At 36.4% G+C, this 12,189-nt stretch overlaps 1 non-coding gene across 1 annotated transcript; it reads right to left on the minus strand.

Moving 5' to 3' along the window:
• Positions 1–829: 829 nt before the first annotated feature.
• On the minus strand, positions 830–936 carry LOC113926041. Its single transcript, XR_003521127.1, has one exon. It is a non-coding gene; the product is annotated as a U6 spliceosomal RNA (small nuclear RNA).
• Positions 937–12,189: the final 11,253 nt, after the last annotated feature.

The raw sequence follows: 12,189 nt of genomic DNA on the forward strand, positions 1-12,189 counted from the left end.
TACAGGGAAGTGTTAACCCAGCTTTAATTATATTCCCCATTTAGAAAGTAGGTTCTGTAGTTTTAACCTGCAGCATTGTGAAGGATTTCAATTTAGTGGATGCTCGCAAGTGCAGTATATAAATTCCTTATTTTCCATGTCGTGTTGTATGTAAGTAAGTCTCCAAGGAATCCAAGATCTTAAAATGAGTCATATTTGCTTTCTTCTCTGTCTGGTTAAAAAAGTCAAAGGCCATGAAAATACGTGTGTCCAGACAAATATATTATCCAGTTTAGAATAAAATTAGGCTGAGAAATATAAAAAATATTGCTGATCTATGACATTTTTACCACCTTTCTGCAGTTACCAAGTTGTTGTTGTTTTTTTTTTTTTTAACTTGTTCCCCTGTGGTGATTTTTTTTTTTTTTAAGATTTTATGTATTTATTTGAGAGACAGAGAATGAGAGAGAGAGCATGAGAGGGGGTAGGGTCAGATGGAGAAGCAGACTCCCCACTGAGTAGGGATCCCGATGCAGGACTCAATCCCGGGACTCCAGGATCATGACCCGAGCTGAACTGAGCCACCCAGGCGCCCCCTGTGGTGATCATGTTCTTCCAGTGATTTTTTAATTTATAGTCGGTTTAGAACTTCCATAGTTACGAACAGAGCTATGCTCTAGAGCAAACAGTTTGCATTCTGCTCACCAGCAGCAAATAATTTTAGTAAGTCGTCTATAGTCATTTTAGTTTTGGCTGTGTTTTGCTGTTTCCTGTAAGGTATTAGTCATTAACTGGTGGCCCTTGGACTACAAACTGTTTTATTTTGTCAACTCGGTGTTTTTGTTTTGTTTTTAATATGGAACGCTTCACGAATTTGCGTGTCATCCTCGCACAGGGCCCATGCTAATCTTCTCTGTATCGTTCCAATTTTAGTGTATGTGCTGTCAAAGCGAGCACTAACTCAGCGTTTTTATTTTTCTCTTTGTTCAATTTGTGTCCTTTTAGGTGAACCAAGTACCTAAAGGTTTTGCTATAAAACTCCAGCCATCTCTTTTATATATATAGCCTATTCATTTTAAATGCCTGTACCTGGCTGGCATTTAATGGCATTTAAGTTTATCATATTGACTGTGTGAGTACTGGTAAGAAGAGGGATAAATGGTAAAGATCAAAAGTGACAAAAATAAAAAATAAAAGATAACCATTCCATGTAAATACAGTATATAAGATGAATCAATTCACAGGAGAAGCAATCAGGAATTGATCATCTATTCTTTGTGAAAAGGGCTGGGCCCATGCCAGGGATAGTAGGAAGAGCGACTGTCAGAATTGAAAACTTCGGGAGTGAGAGAGAGAGCACAAGCTGGGTGAAGGGCAGAGCGAGAAGCAGTGAGCAGGGAGCCTGATTCGGGGCTTGATCCTGGGACTCCAGGATCATGACCTGAGCCAAAGGCAGACGCTAAGCTGACTGGGCCACCCAGACGCCCCAAAAGCTTTTGATTGTGAAGCAAGAGGATCAGCATCAAAGTTGAATGTTTTTTAGCTTCATGTACATTCAGAAGACAGCTCGGAGTTTGTTGGAAGAACTAAAGGCCAAGCATGGTGAAAGCGAGGTTGATGAGATTATTGCTGCAAACTACGCCTAGCTTTGCAGGTTGCAGGCCTATTTGAATCTGCACAACATCAAAGTGAGGAGAGAGGCTGCAAGTGCTTATAATGCAATTTCTTAGAAGAAGGAAAGTTCTTCACTCAATACAGATGAAATTGTTCCATTTGGGGGAAAAGATGACAACAGCATATATAGTGAGGTGGTGAATACTGTGCGGGATTTTAAAACTTCGAAGAAACAGTGCAAACTTCCTGTGGGAGAACGCATCCTGGGATTGCAGGTTTAAGCTTCCTTTATTTTAAACAGTTTTTCAGATTGGACTATTTCGTAATTTGCAGAGTTTATGTGCGGGGGGATAGAGGAATAGATTTGTCCCTTGTCATAGCCCTAGTGATCTCAGATATGAAAGCAAAAATGAAAATCCATGATTTAAAAATGCTGCAGATATGATTTTGCTATGGGTAAAAAAAATTAATTATTAAAATTGTGGTTAAATATAACATAAAATTTACCATTTTAACTGTACATGTTTAAGTGTACAATTCTATGGCATTAAGTATATTCACATTGTTGTGCAATAATTATCACCATCCATTTCCAGAACTTCATCTTCCCCAGCTGAAACTCTGTACCCATTTCACACTAACTCCCCATTCCTCCCTCCCTGCTCCCCCTTTACCCCCAACCTCCCAACCTTACAATCACCATTCTAATTTGTCTCTATAAATCTGACTACTCTAGGTGCCTCATGGAAGCGTAATCACATAATATTTGTTCTTTTATGGCTGGCTTATTTCACTTAGCATGATGTCTTCTAGGTTCATTCATGTTGTAGCATGTGTCAGAATTTTCTTCCTTTTAAAGGCTGAATATACCACATTTTATGCATGTCTTCATCTAACAATGGACACTTGGGTTGCTTTCACCTTTTGGCTATTGTGAACCATTCTGCTATGAATATGGGTGTACATATATTTATTTTAACCTGCTTTCAGTTCTTTTTTTTTTTTTTTAAAGATTTTATTTATTTATTTGAGAGAGAGAATGAGAGATAGAAAGCACGAGAGGGAAGAGGGTCAGAGGGAGAAGCAGACTCCCCGCTGAGCAGGGAGCCCGATGTGGGACTCGATCCCAGGACTCCAGGATCATGACCTGAGCCGAAGGCAGTCGCTTAACCAACTGAGCCACCCAGGCGCCCAACCTGCTTTCAGTTCTTATGGGCATATATTTAGAAGTGAATTGCTGTATTATATGGTAATTCTATTTTTTTTGAGGAATGATCATATCATTTTGCACAGTGGCTGCACCATTTTACATTCTCATCAGCAACGCACAAGCTTCCAATTTCTGCACATCCTTGCCAACACTTGTTATTTTCTGTTTTTTTTTTTTTTTTTTATAATAGCTATCCTAAGGTGTATAAAGTTGTATCTCATTTTGGTTTTGTTTTGCAAAACTGTTGAACTGCTGTTGAACAGTTTTTCCTGTGCTTATTGCCTACTTGTATATCTTCTTTAGAGAAATGTCTGTTTATTTAAGTCCTTTGCCCATTTTTGAATTGGGCTGTTTGTTTTTTGTTTTTGAGTTGTAGGAATTCTTCATATATTCTGGATGTTAATCCCTTATCAAATACCCAATTTGCATATATTTTCTTAATTCTGTGGGCTGTCTTTTCACTCTGTTAATAGGATCCTTTGATGCACAAAAGCTTATAATTTTGATGAAATCCATTTACTTATTTTTTCTTTTGTTGCCTGGGCTTGTGGTGTCATCTCCAATAAATCATTGTCAAATCCAATACCATGAAGCTTTCCCCTTTGTTTTCTTCTCAGTTTTATAATTTCAATTCCTACTTTTATTTCTTTGATTAATTTTGAGCCAATTTTTGTATATGGCATAAGGTCAGTGTTCCTTTTTTTTCTACGTGTGTATTAGTTTTTCCAACATCATTTACTGAGTAATTTTTCGTTTTTAAAGGAAAATTCTGATTTTTATCATGCCCTTTATTTATAATTAATGTTTGCTTACATTTGTCACTTTTTTCTCTAAGTTTATTGTAAAAGATCACATCCACTGCAGGAATGTCCAGATAGACACACACACAGACACACACAGCCACACACATATATCAATACACGTGTAAACCATAAGAGTTGTGTTTGCATGAGATTCCTTTAGGCTGCTTATGCTCCAGAAGACACTATGGAACATACAGACACCGTGGAATGACTTTTTTTAATTTTTAAGTTTTATTATTTTTTAATTAGTAAAGTATTTTACATTTTAATGTAATTTTATTTTTTTAAACATTTTTAAATTTAAATTCAATTAATTAACATATAATGTATTGTTGGTTTCAGAGGTACAGGTCTGTGATTCATCAGTCTTATATAATACCCAGTGCTCATTACATCACGTGCCCTCCTTAATGTCCATCACCCAGTTACCCCATCCCCCCACCCCCCTCCCCTCCAGCAATGCTCAGTTTGTTTCCTAGGATTGAGAGTCTCTTATGGTTTGTCTCCCTCTCTGGTTTTGTCTTGTTTTATTTTTTCCTCTCTTCCTCTATGGTCCTCTGTTTTGTTTCTTAAATTCCACATACTTTTATAGTATTTTGAAGAAAAGCAAAGGTAAGTTCCCTACCTTCTGGTTTAATCTATACTGTATTTTTTGATTATAAGAGAAAATAATCATTGCCCTGGGTGGCTCAGTCGTTAAGCGTCTGCCTTCGGCTCAGGTCATGATCCCAGGGTCCTGGGATCGAGTCCCACATCAGGCTCCCTGCTCAGCAGGAGCCTGCCTCTTCCCCTCTCCCACTCCCCCTGCTTGTGTTCCTGCTCTCGCTGTCTCTCTCTGTCCAATAAATAAATAAAATCTTTAAAAAAAAAAGAGAAAATAATTATTTAATAAATCAGTATCATTCACATTTTATTTTATTTGTTTTTAAAGATTTTATTTATTTATTGGACAGAGAGAGTGAGAGAAAGCACAAGAGCAGAGGGAGAGGGAGAAGCAGGCTCCCCACTGAGCAGGGAGCCCGATGTGGGGCTCGATCCCAGGACCCTGGGATCATGACCTAAGCCCAAGGCAGACGCTCAACTGACTGAGCCACCCAGGTGCCCCTATTATTCACATTTTAAAGTACAATGGCGATGGGACTTGTATAATGTAATAGAATAAATCTAGTCACCACCAATTCTGAGGCACACATTTTATGACTGAATATATTATTTATTTGAAAAATTTATACTTATATCTTTGACAGTTTTTCTTTAATAATTTCACATATACTTTTGATTAAAGTTATTATCATGAGAATGTAATTGAGTTATGAATAAGTATTTTGGTATTTGGGTTTTCTTTAAATATTTTACAAATGTAACCTTCTCAGGTAAAACTTCAGTGAGAAACCTCAGGTAAAACCTAATCAGATTTACTGCTATTTTGTTTTTTTATGAAAGCTGAAACTTTTTTTAAATTCCATCATGATTATTTACTTATTTATTTATTTTTCTTTTCAAATTTTTTATTTAAATTCTAGTTAGTTAACATACAGTGCAATATTGGTTTCAGGAGTAGAATTCAGTGGTTCATCACTTATGTACAACATCCTGTGCTCATCATAACCAGTGCCCTCCTTAATACCCATCATCCATGTAGCCAACCCCCCACCCACTTCCTTCCATCAACCCTCAGTTTGTTCTCTGTTTTTAAGAGTCTCTTAAGGTTTGTCTCCCTCTCTTTTTTTTCTCCCCCCCCATGTGCGTCTGTTCTGTTTCTTAAATACCACATATGAGTGAAATAATATGGTATTTGTCTTTCTCTGACTGACTTATTTTGCTTAGCATAATACCCTTTAGGGTATTATAATATGTTATCAAAGTTCTTTAGAAGAGTTTTTGAGGCTGTCTCATAAATGTCTTAATGTTTGACCAAAGTCCTATCCATATTGATTCATATATCAAATGACAAAGAATAATTTTTGACTCTTCAGGTGAAAGTTGTAAGGGAATGGTTCTTCCATTTTTTAATGTTATTACATGTCTGCCCTTGATTAAGTGAGTTCTGCTAGAGAGCTGTGTTTGGCCGTTTGTAAAGATGTCAGAATAAGGTCGTTTGTCCTGTAATGTGGTAGAAGGTTTTGGTGAGTCTTTAGGACACTGGTTTTAGCTAGTTTTAAGTTTTCCTTTTGTACCTCTCAGGAGTAGGGAAAAATAAAAGGGTGCGCTGAGAATTCCTTATGCCTCCCAGTAATTCCATAGCCAATCTGGGGTCACAATTTATAGAAAGAATTGAAGAATGCAAGAGTAAGTCAAAGATCAGCTTGGTTTGTTTTCTTTAGAATATTTAAGATTTTGCTAAATTAACTCTAAGACTTCTTCATGTAAAAAGCTGAAGCTGGATAACCTAGCAGCAAAAAAGCACTTAACAAAAAATTCTGGAATCCTAGAACGTAATCCAATACTTGAAATAGAAAAAGTGTTTGAATTTAAAAATTCAGAGCAATGAGAGAATGAATCAGTGTTTTTAGATCTTATAACTGAGGCTATGCTCAAGATAGAAAGCTAGATTATAAATTTAGAGATTATGAGTCTGATTTACAGATTATGAAGTTTCTGGTTCTATTGCAGGAAAATTGTGTGATCTTGTTTTACCTCAGTTGAGTCATTCATGAAATAAAGACAGCAATGCCTACTGTGACTGTCAAACAATGAAAATAAATAGTACAATCAGTTCTTGATCATTAAGGTATTACTCACCTTGGGGAATGTTCTTGTTCTTCTGTTTCATTTTCATTTAATCTACACTACCCATCTTTTGACTATTTGCCATTTGTTATTGATTATTTTCGGTGATCATTAGGGAAGAGAAATAGATGGTTAAGAAGATTTTTTTTCCTCTTTTTCTTTTTGTCTGTTTTTGTTTAGGTTTTCAAAAAGCGTTGAAATTAAGATTTGAGGTTGTAAGTTGGATGCAGTGGTGTAGGGCGACTACTTGGAGCCATACAATGGGGAATGTCAGGGGGAACTTCCCCAAGTTAGTTGTAGAACCCAGAGGAGATGCTGCCTGCATCTTCTACAGATGAAATTTTCCTTACTGATTTATTGGTTGGCAATTCATGCATTCAATTTCTCTTATGTTAGTGATTATTCTTACTTTATAACATGTACATTTAACAAGTGAGAAAGTGGACCAAGAGCTCTACCCCTCTCCCAGTGTAAGGAAGTTAAATGCTTTAACTCTGACCTTCCATCTTTCAACTTCAGTGCTATCATTGTGGCAGATTTTAGTTGTATCCTGTTTTCTGATTCCCTATAATCAGTGATTATGAGTAGCATTTTAACAGTTAATATTTATTTAAATTTCCATCATATTTAGCAGTTTTTAAAAAAGATTTTATTTATTTATTTGAGAGAAATTGAGAGTGAGAGAGAGAATGAAAGTGCACAGAGGGAGAGGGAGAAGCAGGCTTCCTGCCGAGCAGGGAGCCTGACGCGGGGCTCCATCCCAGGACCTTGAGATCATGACCTGAGCTGAAGGCAGATGCTTAACTGACTGAGCCACCCAGGTGCCCCATATTTAGCAGTTTCTTTGTTTACTCTTGGTTCTTGCATCCCAAGCCTTTCTTCTTGGTTCAGTTTTCTTTTTCTTTTTCTTTCTTTCTTTCTTTTTCTTTCTTTCTTTTCTTTTTCTTTCTTTCTTTCTTTTCTTCTTCTTTCTTTTCTTTCTTTCTTTCTTTCTTTCTTTCTTTCTTTTTTTTCTTTCTTTCTTTCTTTCTTTTTTTTCTTTCTTTCTTTCTCTCTCTCTCTCTCTCTCTCTCTCTCTCTCTCTCTCTCTCTCTCTTTCTCTTTCTTTCTTTCTTTCTTCTTTTTCTTTTTCTTTTTCTTTCTTTCTTTCTTTCTTTCTCCTTTCTTTCTTTTTTTTCTTTCTTTCTTCTTTTTTCTTTTCTTTCTTTTCTTTCTTTCTTTCTTTCTTTCTTTCTTTTTCTCTTTCTTTCTTTTTTCTCTCTTTCTTTCTTTCTTTTTTTTTTTTTTTTTTTTTCTTTTTTATTTTTTTTTTTTTTTTTTTTTCTTTCCTTTCTTTCTTTCTTTCTTTTTCTTTCTTTCTTTCTTTCTTTCTTTCTTTCTTTCTTTATTTCTTTCAAGATTTATTGAGAGAGAGAGAAAATGCACAAGTGGTAGAGGGGGAGAGGGAGAAGAGAACTCTCTCTCTATTTTTTTAAAGATTTTATTTATTTATTGAGAGAGAGCACAGATGGAGAGTGAGAGGAGAAAGCAGACTCCCTGCTGAGCAGAGAACCTGATGTGGGGCTCGATCCCGGGACCCTGAGATCGTGACGTGAGGAAGGCAAACGCTTAAACCGACTGAGCCACACAGGCACCCCTTGGTTCAATTTTCTTATTATTGCATTACATACTTAGTTATTTCAGCAAAGTGGCAAATATTTCAGCTTTTTGTGCAGGAAAGTATTTTAATACTTAATTTTCTTGCTGATTTCTTTTCCTCTAGTATTGCATTCTTCTACTCTTTCTTCCACATGAAAGCCAGGGGAATTTCTTTAAAAATATAATTCATATATTCTTATCCTTGTATTAAAAATAGAAATACCATATATCCCATAATGCCACTACTAGGTATTTACCCAAATATATATTATATATTAAAATTTATAACATTATTAATATTTATAATAAAAATACATATGTATATATATTTACAGTGGTATATATGTATATGTGAATATTACCCGACCATAAAAAAGAATAATATCTTGTATTGTGACAACACAGATAGACATAGAGGGTATTATGTTAAGTAAAATAAGTCAGAGAAAGATAAATTCCATATGATTTAGCTTATATGTGGAATCTAAAAAACAAAACAAATGAACAAACAAACAAGCAAAAACAGAAACAGACTCATAAACACAGAGAACAAACTAGCAGTTGCCAGAGGGATGTTAGTGGGGAATGCACAAAATAGATGAAGGGGTTAAGAGGTACAAGCTTCCATTTATAATATAAAAAATCATGAGATTAAAAGTACAGTGTAGGGTAATAGTCAATAATAAGTAATAATGTATGTAACAGATGGTAACTACACTTATGGTGGTGAACACTGTTGTAACAAATAGAATTGTTGAATCACATGTTGTACACCTGAAACTAATATAACATTGTATGCCAACTATACTGAAATAGTAACAATGCAATATGAATCTTATGATTATATCCTGCTGTCCCTGCTGAAAACTTCAGAAGTCCAAAATCCTTTCCTTTATGAAGCTTTGGTCTGAATGGAGCCTGCTTTCTCTTTAATCTCATTTTTTTGTCTTATGCTTTTTACTAAGCGCATTTCAGTTCCTGCACAGGACATATTCTCTCCAGCCTCTGGCCATTGCATCTTGTTCATTATACTTGAAGCAGTCTCCTTCCTCCCTTTCACCTCATTTTTGATAACTCCTACATGTCCTTTAGATTTTGGCATAGAAGTTTTTCTGTGAGGAAGAGTCTCACTATCCTTTAAGTCAAGTGAGTTGTTCCTTGAACTGCCACACACCATCGTACATGATGTGCCCAATTACAATTGCTTGTTTACTGGCTGTATAACCCTCTCTTCTGGAAGCTCCATTAGAACAAGGATTATTCATACATAGTTCACAGTTGTGTCTAAGTAGTGCCTAACCCATTGTACTTAATAAATGTTGATTCTTGGCATACTCCATATCATTGTTATGAAATTGTGGAGCAAATGGTACTTTATTTTCACATCATCCTACTTAAAAATTCAACCTTCCTATTCATCCTTGCTTATTTGGTGTTATACATAACTAATGGATGGTTGAACACTATCAAAAACTAATGATGTACTATACAGTGGCTACCTGAACATAAAAAAAAGTGTCCCTATCTGATTTTGTATCTATAGATTGATTGATTGATTGATTGTCTCTCTCCCTCTCTGCCTCTCTCTACAAGTGTAGAGTTTGTGCTCTAGACTAAGCATAGGAAGTTTTTTTTTAAGATTTTATTTTATATATTTGAGAGAGAGACACAGCAAGAGAGGAATCAAGCAAGGGGAGTGGGAGAGGGAGAAGCAGGCTTCCGCCAAGCAGGGAGCCCAATGTGGGGCACGATCCCAGGACCTTGGATCATGACCTGAGCTGAAGGCAAGCTTTAACGACTGAGCCACCCAGGCGCCCCAAGCGTAGTAAGTTTTTGTCCTTTACTCAGTTACATATTTGCTCTTACAGTCACATTTATTATATTTGGACTTGATAGCTAACTCTCAGAAGACAAGCTAAATTTTCTAAGTGTTTACATGGCTGTTGATGGAAGAAATTTTCTACAAAATTTCTGGCTTTGTACATTTCAAGCTCTGGTGCTTTCCATAGGACATATTCATATCATGGTAGCATCTTGGCCTTACACCTTTGGTTGATGCTAGTGACTTGGCACTGTTGAGTGATGGGAGCATTCCTGGAAGTTATCCCTGCACTAGATAGCTAGCAATAACTCAACCACGCACAAGGTAGCTTAAAGCTTAGACAGATATCCTGCTACACCTAAACAAAATCTTTCCCCAAATTTCTCCTTAACTTTATATAACTCCTTAACTGCCACTTAACACCAGGGAATTGAGAGTGAAAGAGACAGAGGCCTTAATTAATTATGGTCATTTTTTTCCCTACTTTTTCATGTTTTACAAAACATATGACCATGTGAACACATTGTTAGGGTTCTTTGCAAATGAGGGTCTTTGAAGCTTAGCCTCATCATTTTCAAGACAAATATGCCCCTGGAGTCAAAGCTGCCCCTGGTTGTAATTGAGGCTGGCCAACTCCAGTGAAATCCATTAATTTCCCCCTCCCCCCACTGCCCACTCCCCCAAATCCTCCCTCCTATTCCTAGAAAGACCCTAAGAAATCCCTACGGTATCTGATCACAAATGAAAACAACTTTTCCTAATCTTACTTTCCAGTGTCTTTTCCTTTAATGTAATAGCTGAAGAATGAGATTTGGAGAAAGGAACATTAATTTTTCAAATATGGAGAGGAAGCACAGTTCTTTCCAGGAGAAAGACTCTTTCATATTATAAGACTGGTCCTGTCATTTATTATCAAAAGGATAATTCAAATCTCCACTCCTAATTTGTTGGAAAATAGCCAGACTTTTAAGATCCTATCAAAACAAAGCAGCAAAGACCCTCTTTTGAAAGGAAATGATGAATTGGTGCAGAGTACTGCTGTGAAGGCAATGAAGGGTGGTGCAATCAGGCTGTGATTATAGTGTTATTACCTCTGTCTGCCAAGTCATCAAACCAGCCGTAGTGATTAGGTTGCACAATATAAATGCCTGCCCATATGAACACTCTTTGGGAAGTAGCGCATGAAAGTTCCAACCATAACCAAGTAATATTATTCAAGAAGAGATGATTTCAAGACTCTCCATGCATGCTATAGGTCCCTAACATGGAAACTGTTTTCAGATTCAGTGATACTCAGCTTCCTGCTGCGACCCGCAAGCAAGCAAAGAGAGGAATCAAATGAAGCTATCATCCAAGAATGAAGGTTCTTTTGTAACTGAACTATGTCAGGTGGTGTATAGTTTAATGCCTGAAAAGAAAATCTGCCTTTTTTATATAAAAAAAAAAAGGAATCTGTAGTCTAATGTTTGTCAAGGTTGGTAAAGATAATGACAAAAAAAGATAGAAATACATGGTTAATTTATATGGTGTGGAAAACCGACCCTTGTTTTGGTGCCAGGATATGGAACCTAATGAATTATCTTCCAAGACTTAGAAAATTTAGCTTCCTCTGAGAGTTCAGCTGATCGAGTCCAAATATAAAAATGTGACTGTAAGAGCAAATATGTAACCGAGTAAAGGAACAACTAAAACACCAATAAATGAAGTGGACAGAGTCATTTATAGGAGAAAGTAGGGGAATGAAATTGTAACTGCGGTGAGGAAACTTCCTCAGTGAAATGCTCAGCATGCACTGAGTAGGACCATTAAAGGAGCGCATGTTAGCAGTGCCCATCTAAGCAGTATCCAGTGGCTTGGCCAAGTAGGTATGTGTCTCTTATGATAAGCTTCACGAGAGCAGAACTGTACATTTTTTGTTTACTGGCCCATAGTAGGCACCCGCTAAATTTACTGAATGAATTCATGAAGAAATAATAGCGGTAAATCTATCCTTCACTTCAGAGCTGGATCTTCTCAACTAACTCCCCTGTTCTGAATCATTTTGGTAGACAAATTTATGATAATTTGTATTGTTATTAGCTTGGTTAGTGGGGAAGAAGGTTCTGATTTGGCCAAATTGTCATTTTAGTATCTGAGATCTTTGTTATACTGGTATGATCCTGAGAACCTGATTATTCCATTTGTGGTCACAAATGCAAGTATTCTGCACAGTTTATGCCTTCAGTAAACTGACCGCAGAGAACAACCATCTAGGAAATCTTCTGTTGGCAGTTGCTGGTCTTTTTAGGTGACATTCCACTTCATTAGGCACCTTCTTAGAATGTGCAATATTTCCTATTAATATTAACTTCTTGGAGGTTTTTAAAATTATTTTTAAAGACATACGGTTTAAG

This window comes from Zalophus californianus, chromosome 2 (genome assembly GCF_009762305.2).
Source record: "Zalophus californianus isolate mZalCal1 chromosome 2, mZalCal1.pri.v2, whole genome shotgun sequence".
In the NCBI taxonomy this organism is placed as follows: Eukaryota; Metazoa; Chordata; class Mammalia; order Carnivora; family Otariidae; genus Zalophus; species Zalophus californianus.